This window comes from Symphodus melops (genome assembly GCF_947650265.1).
Source record: "Symphodus melops genome assembly, chromosome: 16".
Classification (NCBI taxonomy): Eukaryota; Metazoa; Chordata; class Actinopteri; order Labriformes; family Labridae; genus Symphodus; species Symphodus melops.
The window spans coordinates 17,423,031-17,435,179 of record NC_136706.1 but is presented as its reverse complement, the minus strand read 5'-3'; positions in this window follow the sequence as shown (position 1 = coordinate 17,435,179).

The window sequence follows — 12,149 nt, the reverse complement described above, 5'->3', positions numbered from 1 at the left end:
CACAACCAACTACTTGTGGGACATTTTTGAAGTAGGAAAGAGTATAAAAGATTTCTGTTTCTTGTAAGTTTCAGCCAATAAAAATAAATAATTTCAAAAAGCAGGACATGCTCTTTAACTGTAAGAAGAAAATACACCTGCTGTTTTGTTTTCTTTCTTTCTTGAAGGGTTATGATATGCACTGTTTGTTCCACTGGGGAACTCTTGTAAGAACCCTTGTTCCTCCCTTCAGTGGACAAATGGGCTCTGTGATAAGCACTGACATGGATGAAAAATGTAGTCACAGGTTTGAGGCAGGACCCTGCGTTAGTCTGTACATTAAAAAACAACTCCGCTGCACGAGCTGACAGGGTTGAGCTGGGTTGTGTTGCTCAGGCTGGAGGATGAGTGGTTTCGCTGTAGACAGAGAGGGTGTCAGGCGAGCACAGACAGGTCATTTCCCATCCACGTAGGGGGCCAAAGCTGCAGACTCAGCAGTCCTGGATTCAGATGATGATGACAACTATGGATGCACTCGGTTGGTTCCTCCACAAGGCCATTCCTCCTCATCAGCATCTCAGAGGGAGAGTTCAGCCGAGTCAGCACAACACAGATAAAAATGTCGCTGTGTGGCCTCCTCTGTGTGCTCTGCTCCTTCGTTCTTCTCCATGGAGAAAAAGGGGAATGCGTTGTTCAGAGAGAGAGAGAGAGAGAAAGAGAGAGAGAGAAAGAGAGAGGGTGGAAGGATAATGGATGAAGGCAGATAGAACAGAAAGGTTTCCTTATAGTGCACGCTCACTCTGTTTTTCCCACATGGCTCCTGTTGCTTATCAACATGGAAGAGCACGTCCCTGATTCGAGGTCCTGACATTAAATTGCATTTCCAATCTTCTTTAACAATATTTTCAACAAATGCTGGTCACAGCATGCAGCAGTAATGGAATTCAAATGACAGTGAACCTTACATTTCTACAGATGCACTCAGGTATTGGGAGGTCTGAACATGAGCAACGCCTCATTTTGTCAGTCGATTGCATTCACTTTACAAAAAGTCTCTTTGCTACGAGTTCTGTTATCATGCTCTCTCTCTCTCTCTCTCTCTCTCTCTCTCTCTCTCTCTCTCTGGCTATGTATTCATTGGATGTTTTAAACATTTGATTCAACAGAGTTGTGGCTTCGTCTACAAAAATACCACAGTGAGAGAGAATGAGAGAGTGATAAAAAGAATACACACCTTAAGTTTCTGCACCTTGATTCATGGTTTAGAGGGGAACAACCGATTGACCGATACGATTTCAAATGACACCCTGCCCATATATAGTCAAATCTGGTAATCAAGTTGTGGTTGAAGTTTGAGCTCCTGCATTCTGTGTATCCTTTCTGTTTGAGTCTGAGTCCTAGCATAATTGTTTTCCTCTGTGTGCTTTACAAAAGTTTTGTGAGAACTTTTCTAAAATATTCAGTTAACCTCGTGTCAGGGACCAAACCCTAAGGCATGTGAAACAGGAGAGCTTCTTGAAGAAAAGGTCAATTTTTATTTAACCCAAACAGAGAAAATCAAATTTACAAAACAAAGATAAGAAACTTTAAAAAGGTCTATAACAATGGTCAACTTAATAATACTCTTCAATTAAAAAGTATAAAAACAAGGTGTGAACTCCAAAAACAAATTCAGAAAAAAAGGGAATGTATAGTGGTTTGACCAGAATAAATTAAGTTAAGGGCTAAGGAGAGTTGATGCCATGCTTAGTTTAGTTTGTTTTCACATATAAAGACAAAATGGTAAACCGACTGTTTTTCAATGATAAAGGAGCTGCTCCAATGAGCTGGCTGCAGCACAAGTATTCTCAGGCCTTTGTGCAAACCAGCAAATTACCAACAGTAACATATGTTAGTACAACATATCTAAAATGTTTAAAAATTGTGTGCACTACATTTAAACACGGTGAAACTTGAATCAATCATGTGGCTGTATTATTACAGCAAATTAGCAGAGTAGCAGCGAGAACTCAATGATTCCCAGCCTCAACGTCCCCTGTTGTTTTTGCAGCATTGATCGGTAGCCATTGGTTTCATACTGCGCCTTTAAGTGAATGGTAACACTTTCCATTAAGGTCACACTATTCCTCATAACCGATGTTGCTTTATATCCTTATTAGTCATCATTACTGTAGCTGTAGAATATGGTCAAACAGAGTAATACACACTTAATAATGACTAATAGGCAGATAGTATGCTTCCGATTAGCATGCTAATCTTCTGCTAGTTAATGGTGAATATTGTGATATTGTGAAGTACAATTTAAATGAGCTAAACGTGTACAATGTCATAAAAGTCCACAAAAACAAAAAAGATTCCTGCTTCTCAATAGCTAAGGCAACCAACAGTTTAACCCTGGAATGGAGATAACAAAAACAGAGATTCACAAACTGTATGACAGAGCCGGAGGATCTTAACAGCCTGAATTATCTGAAGGTTATACCCCCCACTAACAATAAAGGTGTGTGTATGTGCTATAACAAAAACAGCCTTAGTGCATGTGAGAGAACTAAATTCTACTTTGCTTGCTAATGAGTGAACCTGTCACTCATACATCAAAAGTGATGCCCATGCTATTCCATATTTGGAAAGCTTTCAGTTAGTGACAAAATAATTATTATCAGTTCAGAAACAAGCGTTTGAAATATTACAAAAACGTGGAACAAGTAGAGAGACAGCATGGTAGGAGTAAACATCTGTTGAAAATGTTTGGATTTATTTGAGGTCTTTGTAAGCGCCACAATCAGGTAGTTAATTAAAAGCACACTGTTGAGTTAATCATTAAATATCACAGAATCAGAAACCCTCAGCCTTGATTTTCTTTTTGATATTAATGAAGAGATGATTAAAACAGGGTTAGTGTGGTCTTGTCTTCTTCCATTTTTAAGAGGATTAATAGAAAGAAAATAGCAGAATCACTTAATTGGCTGCAGCATCTGTGTGTCTCCATCCTTCTGTCTTCTCTTCCAGTCTCTTGTTTACTCTCCATTTCCTCATTTGCCCTCATTATCTCTTTCCTCCTCTGTTTTTTTTACGGTTAAGGAACAAGAATGGCATCACAGAATGGGACTCTACCAGTTCGAGGTGAATGATGTTTGCCGTGTATTGAATGGGCCTGTCACGCACTCTGATGACTCATGTTTAAAGCATTTTTTGACTAAAAGGATTTGTAGAAGATGTGTCACTCACAGAGTGTTTTCCCTTCCTCTATTCCCAGTGGTGAGGTCTCTTTGGACAGGAACAGTCGAACCGTTATCTTTTCTCTCTTGACTTATTGACAGGATGCTGGAAGAGGGCTAAATGGAGGTTAGCCAATTACAGCTATTAAGGTCAAGCACATAAATATACACTTCTCTGACATGGTGATAGGCAGTGAGAGGGCCAGACTTTATTCCCCACTGAAATCACATTGCGATCAAAGCAACTCATGCTCAGACTCTTTTCTTATTAAAAAAAAACTGCAGCATTCTGCCGCCAGAAGACAAAAAAAGAGTAGAGCTGTGCTAGAACAGTTTGGCAGAGGACAAGTGAGGGTGGAAAAGCCCATTTTTGTAAGAGTAGGAGGCCTATCATTGAAGTCAGGTCCATGATGAGCCAGATTCTCTGCAGGGTCTCTGACTGTGAATGGTGCACATTCCCTCAAACAATGTAGAATGCAAACTGCATTACTGTCTGATCAATTTGGTTCCATCTTGTTTCAATTCAGATTTGCACTCTAAAAACTATTTAGTAAATTTAGATAAACAAGGTCCAATAAACAATAGGTCAATGCATTACACTTTTCAAAACAGGCTATGTGAACATCCTAATAAGGGACTTAAGGGGAAAAAAAATCTTATATATCCATCTGAGTACATTGACAGTTATAGAGTTGTTAGTGTGACACAGTATATTTCATTAACTATGATTTTAACGCTTTATTTTTTTTTTCAAATGTACAAAGGAATGTTAAAAAAGGTACATGTAGAATTGTATTACAATGTTTACATTCAAACATCCAAATTAATAAAAAATGGACTAAACCTGTGTAACACATTTTTTTAAGTTACATAATCCTGAATATTTCCAACAGTTATCAAAGCCAGTAAAATTCGTGATTTTATAATTGTAACGGGACATGTCTTGTCGTTGCATCCGGTGCAATGAGAAGCCATGACAGACATGAAATGTTTGTCATTGCCAAGGAAGCGCTGGATGTTACGTCAAAGACCGCTGAATAAGGAAGCATGAGCTGCTACTGAAAGCTGCTGTACTGTATCTGCTGCATGGATAAAAAATGTCACATAAATGACTTGGAGACATTGTCGGTAAACATATTGTCTTCTCCTTCATCTATTTTGCCTGTTCATGTTGACTATGCTCAACACAGAGTTTGTTTTTGCTGGACGGGGAGGTGCGGGGGAGTTGTAGCAGAGATAATCAATCCCATGATTCCCCGCCAGCCTCGACATCATCTTTTGTAATAGTTTTGATTGAGAGCCCCCTGGAGGCGGATTGTACATACTGTGTCTCAGTGGAATGATTCTCAAAATACAACAAAACATAACATTAGTTGTGTTAGTTGTGGGTATACAGTACTTGTGCAAATATGAAACTACCCATTATTTTGGCATATCAGTGTCTGAAGCATCAGGACACTGAAAAGACACTGCAAGAAACAGGGCCTTTTCCATACAAAGAACCACACTGATAGGATATTTTGTCTTTCGTGGCAAAGGAAATGGCTTCATTCATCTTATATCATCTTCATGCAGGTAGATGGCTGCTCGTCTGATACAGCCTTTCAGAAAAAACAATTTGAACCATTACCTCATTTAAAATCGATTTATGAATTTAATATCTTCAACCAACAACTTTATGAGAAATGTACGACTTCAATCTTGTGAATGTATGACTTTATATTTGCATTTGTATGACTTTAATCTCAAAATGTAAGATATTTTCTTTGTTTGTAAAGTAGCCCAAATACAAATGCAAGTGGAATTCAATAATAATTTAGCAGCTTTCATCTTATACGGTTTCCCGAAGGCACCCAGTCTTGGCTTTTAATAATCCAAACGCCATAAATAAAAAATAAAAAAATGGTTCAGTTTAGCCACTATAATTGTTTCACTTCATACAAACCCCCCCCCCCCCCCCCCCCCCCCCCCCAAAAAAAAAAAAACAGATGTCTGTGTTCAATCAGAAACAAACACTTGCATTGGATAATAGCCAGACAGCAACTTGCTACAAAAAAAAGAAAGACAAGAAGAAGCTGCCTGAAATAGAACGACCACACAAACAATAAGTGGGCAAAAGTAAATTTAAAGTGTAGTTAGTAGGCTTACAGACAGCAGAGGTGCCACACATTTAACACCATTCAATGCCATGACTGCTATACTCCTTTATACTTCAGTGTAAAATACAGTGTCAGACTTACAGACTATTGTCTGTTGTTCCATGAATGGAGCTTAGACTGCAGTTGATGCAGCCAATGAAACCCTCCAATCAGCTCAATTGAAAGGGGTAATTGAAAAGTGCATTAGGTCCATTTTCAATAATTTCGTTTTTATTTAATATAGAAAAACACAATTTTCATTACTTTTCAATTTTCAAGATTCAAAAAACATCAGAGTGACAGAAAATTACCTTTGGTGGAGGGTAAAATAACTTTGACACCAATAACAAAGTCATACAAATCGCACACAAAATTCCATAATTAGGTAAGAACACATGTGCACAGCATGGTAAAAAGTATTGTTCGCCTGGTTTAAAATGCATAATGCAGTGGGAATAATGGTTTCTTTTAAGACAATGGTACTGTGAAGCCATTGTTGTCAGAGAAGCTAGCACCTAGCATGTTGCTACAGGATAATGTCTGATGATATTTACGGTAATTTTATGATTTAATTCAGTACATCATACATATTGGTCCTATAAAAACTTTCAGTGAAGTATTTCTCTTCATGGGACCTGAAAAGCCAAATGTGTAAAAACTGATAACCATTTGTTGAACCATCTGAGATAAAGTTTTGTCCTGAAAAAAAAAAATAAAAAAATCAACATTTCAGGTTGGTAAAAAAAGGATTCAAGGCAATTTCCAGTGTAAACAGCTTATAATCAAAACAAATGTAATGGATAATGCAGTTGGGGATAAAGGTGTATGGTTTACAGATCAATACCTTCATTTAAGTAATAGTAATTGAGGGAAAAAAAGTGTACATTTGTTCTCTGTATTTACTTCTTTTATACCCTAACAAGAATCAACTGAATAACCCTGTGGTTTACCTCTCACTGAACTAAGTCACTCTATGAACTTTTTTTTTTTTGTCTTTCACAAGTGATTAGGACAAAGCAAGAGCTGTTGTTTGAAGTTGGTGATGTATGGATAAAATAAAGGGCTGATTATGTAAAGGTATCTCCATCACTCTCTTTCTTATCAAAGTGTTCAGAGACTATCCTATAAAAGCGTACGCTCTCAGAGTCTCTAATCAGAGGGTCAAAAGTTGTATACACCTATTTCTACACATAAAAAGAAACAGCAGTTTATGCAGAGAAAAACTTGAGATACGATCATTTGTTTCAAAAAGTAAAAAATAAGCCTTCCACATTTGATTCAATGGGGGGGGGGCGCTTTATCTCACATTGCTGACAATCTAATTATAATCCAGTTTTAAATTAACTCCATTACGCTGATACATTTAATTTCATAAATACGTGACTATATTGGATTTCCATACTAAATCTTTGCAGTATGAATCCTTGTCGTGGTTTCCTGCTGGTCTTAAAGAGATATGGCCAGAACCTGACTTCCTGTTCTGCTGATGTAATAGAGCAAAGCAAAGTTGTAGAACATGCCCCATGTCTTTCAAAGACACGTCCAGCCGGACACTCACTCAAATTTCCAAAAGGCACTGTCCAATCAGAGAATAGTGGAGAAATGGGGGAGACATGGGGAGGTGATCCAACAGACTAAGTCAATCAAGCTGGACCAAATACGATGATCTGTACAGGAAGTCAGACAGGAAAACAAAGAGCATCAGATGAATTTCAAAATGAAACGCAATGTCCTATTGTTCATGACTTTATCCTTCCAAACCTTTGTTGGGTGGACATGACGTTGGATAGAGTAAAAAAGAAGGATGAGAGGGGGATGGCATGACAATGGGTGGAAGTCAGCCTCATGGCCGTTGCTTCAAGGGGGATGAAGCCTACTACATATGTGGGATTTTACTGCTAAGGTGAACCAATCACTTTGTTGAATTGTTTGAAGACGTCTCCCCTCTTATTCCAAAGGCGCCTGAACTACAGTTACTGTCTGGATTAAACGAATGATCTGGACCATATGACACCTGACTGAGAACCTTCTTAAACAACACTTACTTTTTTACCACAGAAACACAAAAGAGCATATAGAAAAATGTGAAGCTTTTGTGACTTCTGCATCAGACACATCACAACAGTGAAACACAACAGAGCTGCCTTAAGAGCGTGACAGAGTTCCTTTAGCTTATTGTCTCTATACGTCTGACCTTGACATGTACAGATAGCGACAGTGAGTGCACACTCTCTTGTTCCCTTGTTGCCGATGTTAACATGACAAACAACAATTTGTCCCTCAAGATGTGAAGACAGTTAATGGAAAAAAAACAAAAAAAAAACATGCTATATTGGTTCAGGAGCCACAAAACAACACAATCATCGTCACAAAAATCTGCAAACATTTAAAACGAGCAAGTATGTTTTTTTTTACCTTTTAAGAAACTTTCAGTTGATCAATACAGAGTGAAACTATTGTCATGAAGAGAAAAAAAAAGGCTAATGACCTTCTTTCAAAAGCAGATGGTTCATTTTTGGAGGATTCATGCCACTGATAAATGTTATATCACGGGCAGATGGCAGCAAGCAAAGTTCCATCAAGCAGAAAATGATACAAGGTATTTTTGATAGTGCTACAAACAGATGTTTTGCTCTGTTGTCACCAGCAATGACCTCCTCAGACACATTATCATTAGATGCCAGCTCCTCTGACTGTGGCTGCCGTCTTGAATTAGTGACGGCCTAGCGTGCAGAAGGCCTTCCTGTCTCCCTGTCATCTCTATGGAGACAGAGGAAGTGGATCTCGCCCACAGCTTGTGCCCACATTTCACATCTACTCAGCTTCACACCACACCATTCCTGTAGGCTGCTGCATGAGCACGATTCTGTACATGAAGCCAAGCAGACTTAATAAACATGATCAACTCTCCCATCCCTCTACATTTAGGCCTTTAAAAGTCCTCAGATAGTCTGAGTACAGCAGCGGGGGCAGCAGTTTGGCTGAATATGACATTATAAATTGAGGCGTAAGTGCAAGCAGGCATATTTGTAATTCAAATTTCTGTGTATCACACCAAGCATCTCTTTAATCTGATACCTGGCATGCTGCAAATGTGGACGAGTTACAGGACACTGTAAAGCTGATTTGTTTCAGCTCTCACTATGTCCACTGTCCAGTACTGCTAGCAGAAATCAATGAATTAATGGACATGATGTAAAGCTGGATTTAAGTTTAATGGTTGTCCAGTAAAAGAGGAAATACTGTCCTCAAGAAAGCCCAAGAAGAAATGCAAAGACAGCGTTTGAAGATTGTTCCCAAGGGCAAAACGTATTGTAGATGCCTGTCAATTAGCTTAAGAGTGAAAAATGCAGATAAAAGAGAAACATGAAATCAAAAACGGAATTATTTAAGATTTTCTGTCAAAGAAAGGAAAGCTCTTCAATTATGTCTATATACAGTATGTTTCCAGTAAAAAAAACAAAAACTTTTTTTTTTTTTTTGTTAGAACTACTTACATTCCCACAGTTCTTTTGGATTTACTCACATAGCAACACCCAAAAAATAATTAAACAAAGCTGCATAAAGCCTCGTGTCCCATGAGCATGCCGCTGTCGATTTTCAATAGTTTTCAACAAGTTGAGAGCGTTCCCAGCAGATAGCTGACGTAGCATTTTTTTTTTTTGCCTTTTTGTGCAACTGCTTCAAGCACTCAAGTAAAAAAAAAACGTTAAACTTTTCAGAAAGGCCCTGTTGACGTCACCAGCGCTCTTGTACAGAGGTTTGATATTCCCTGTAGTTTGTCTGCCTATAGAACGGTGTCTTGAATTCTCATCCTCTTAGCTCCGTGTCTGATGGGGAGATAAAGATCTGGCATAAAAAAAAAATGAGGACGACAAAAAAAAAAAAAAAAAAAAAACGATTGTACTAATAGGAGCTTTTTGATCCAAGTCAGTAATAAAAAGGATATTGATGGAGTGATGAATACAATCAGGACATAATACTGTTTGCGTTAATCATGACATTTACCTTTCCTCAGTTTCAGAAAACTTTCTCGGCTGTCACTGTGAAGTTCTCCTCATTTCCCATGAAGAGTTTACCCTGGTTGACATTTCCAGTCGGCTCGATGGAGAACTCCATGTGGAAAAGACTTAATGGGGATGTAAGTGACTGAAATATGAACTATGCAGGAATGGATAGTTCACTGGAGGCTACAGAGTTTGAATTTACACATAAGAGGGGTTATTATCAGTGTGTCCTTAAACAAGAAAAGAACGATGACCTGAGTTTAAAATCAGATTGTAATTAGAGATCTCTTGGTCACATAAACAGTTATGCATAGTACAATGTGTGAAAGGGACTTTTTATTCTTTTTCTGGTTCCTGTTCAGACTTAAAACACAGAACAAGAATGCTCAAGGGTAATACGTAAAACCATTACAATGTAACATTTAAGAGAAGTTATATGTTTGAGAACATTTCAAGCCAAGAGATATACACATTATAATGCACAAAATACATTTAAAATAAAAATGATCAAAGCTAAAATATATGTATAACAGTAGTGATGTAGGCTATACTTGTGCAAGTAGTGCACTTAAGCAGTGCTCATGTAGCCAAAAGAAGATATTGGTAGAAAAAACGATTTGTTGAAAACAAGTCCAAGATAAATGAGTAAAAAGACAGCCAGATGGCGATCTGATGATACAAATGTGTCCAGAGGTTTTTGGGGCTGTTGATGTAGCTTGCAGTTGATGTTGGATACACAGCTCAGCACTTCCTTTCAAGAACTTTCCTTCAAATGTACTTTTCATTGATTACAGACCAGTCCATTGCCTTAAGAGTCAAAGTTTAGATAGACTTCTTTGAGCGGCTTGTTGGCAGAACGATATGCATATGTCTCTGTATAGACATTTGAAAAGAAAAAAAAAAAAAACATCCCTACAACTCATAGGGTAGCCATGGTTTCTGTGATTAATATACATTGCCTCTGTTTCCCTTTAAACCAGATATTTTAGGTCTAAAGTGCCAGTGTTCCCTAGAATGCCAAAGGGGAATAGTACACCAAACTACAAATGGAGACCAGAGCACTTACATACAAGAGTAGCTAGAGAGTAATCCTAGCAAGAGTATTAATATAGTTTGTAGCTTACACTGCTATATCATGTGATACTCTTTTTTTTGGGGCCAACAGGCATAATTTCAAGTTTGCCCAAAGTACCACTTCAGTTGGCCTTCATACAACCATTGCACTGCTCAAAGGAATATTTTAATCGTCTCAAAATGACTACAAAAAGGGATACATTATCACAGCTCCTTTCAAAATCCATCTTTCTGCTTTGAGACATCTCAAAGGTTTGACCATTTCATTTTGAATTATTAGCATGTTTCAGTTGCACGTAATACAATGTACTGCTGAAGATAATGAACAGGTCATTGAACGTGTTTTTTGGCAGATACCAAATTCTATGAAGAATATTGGGGCACTTAAAGTTTTTTTTTTTTTTGCCTGATTGTTGCACTGGCAAAATCTCACTAGATTACTGAAGGTATTACAAATCATCCTGGGAAGAACAAACACATCTTTATCATTGTTCATTGCAATGTTTGAAGCTTGCTTATGGACGTGGACAGAAGCGATTGTAACTGCACAACACATCCACTTTAAACTGCAAATATTTTTTTTTTTTAAAAATCATTACATAATAGAAATGTTTTATAGTTTGATTGCTTAGAAGGTCCTCCACATTAAACTATTCAATTAAAGTATGACACAACTCAGCTTCAAAACACTGCAGGGTATTATATCGTGAACAACAACAACAAAAAAATTATGTTGCAATCTAGCCTTGTATTGCACACCAAAAGACAATATGTGTATTCTTGAGGCTTAACAAACTTGATTCCTCACAAAACACTGTTACAGGAACACTGTAGCTACAAACAGTGTCCCAGGGACACATTTTTTTCCTTCAATAAATGTTGTGCATTTAGTTAAGAAAATAATGCATCAAATATATTTATTTCTCCAAAGTTCAAGTTTGACTACCAAATCTACATAGGGCACCTGTAACCTTTGTCACACTCAAAATATATCTGCAACATATTACTTTTGTTGCAAGAAGCTATGCCTGCTTGCATTGGTCAGGCACCCTTGACTTACACACCAACTCAACAAGTCAAAAGAATAGTACAGTGTTGAACATGCACAACAGAGAAGTGCATGTCTGCAGCAATGCTTGGAGGAAGGCATTTATGTCCATTATGACACTGGGTCAGAGTTTGGAGTCATTTTTTAACCAACCATTGTGATTTACAAAGTGCAGAGCTATCTTCTCAGCTTACACTACAGGAAGTTTTAAATTAATTCAGTGACATTTTAGCACAAGTATTAATCTTATAAAGCATCAGGAATGACTCATGCTCAGTGCTGCCTTTGTGTGGCTGTTGATTTGTAACTCTATAAACAACAATATACAACTGTGATTACATCATAATAACTTCAAATGTCATTGTAAATGTTAAGCAACAAGCATCTTTTAAGTGTTACACAACTGATTTGTCACGGAGTGCTCAAGGAAAAAACCCCAGTCACGATAAGGCAAAGCCATCTCCATTAGAAACAGAATGCCCTTGTTGATAAACCCTTTAAGAAATCTCATGGCCACAACAGAGAGGCGAGCAGACCAGTTTCCTCAGCGCTCTGTCATATCTGTATGTAATTATTCACTGTCACAACATATGCAATCTCCACTGTCATCTGCTCTGCCAGCCCGCATGTCATCTTATCGTCTTCTCTGAACCGCTCCCTCGGCCCAGCATTCCGAGCGCAGCGG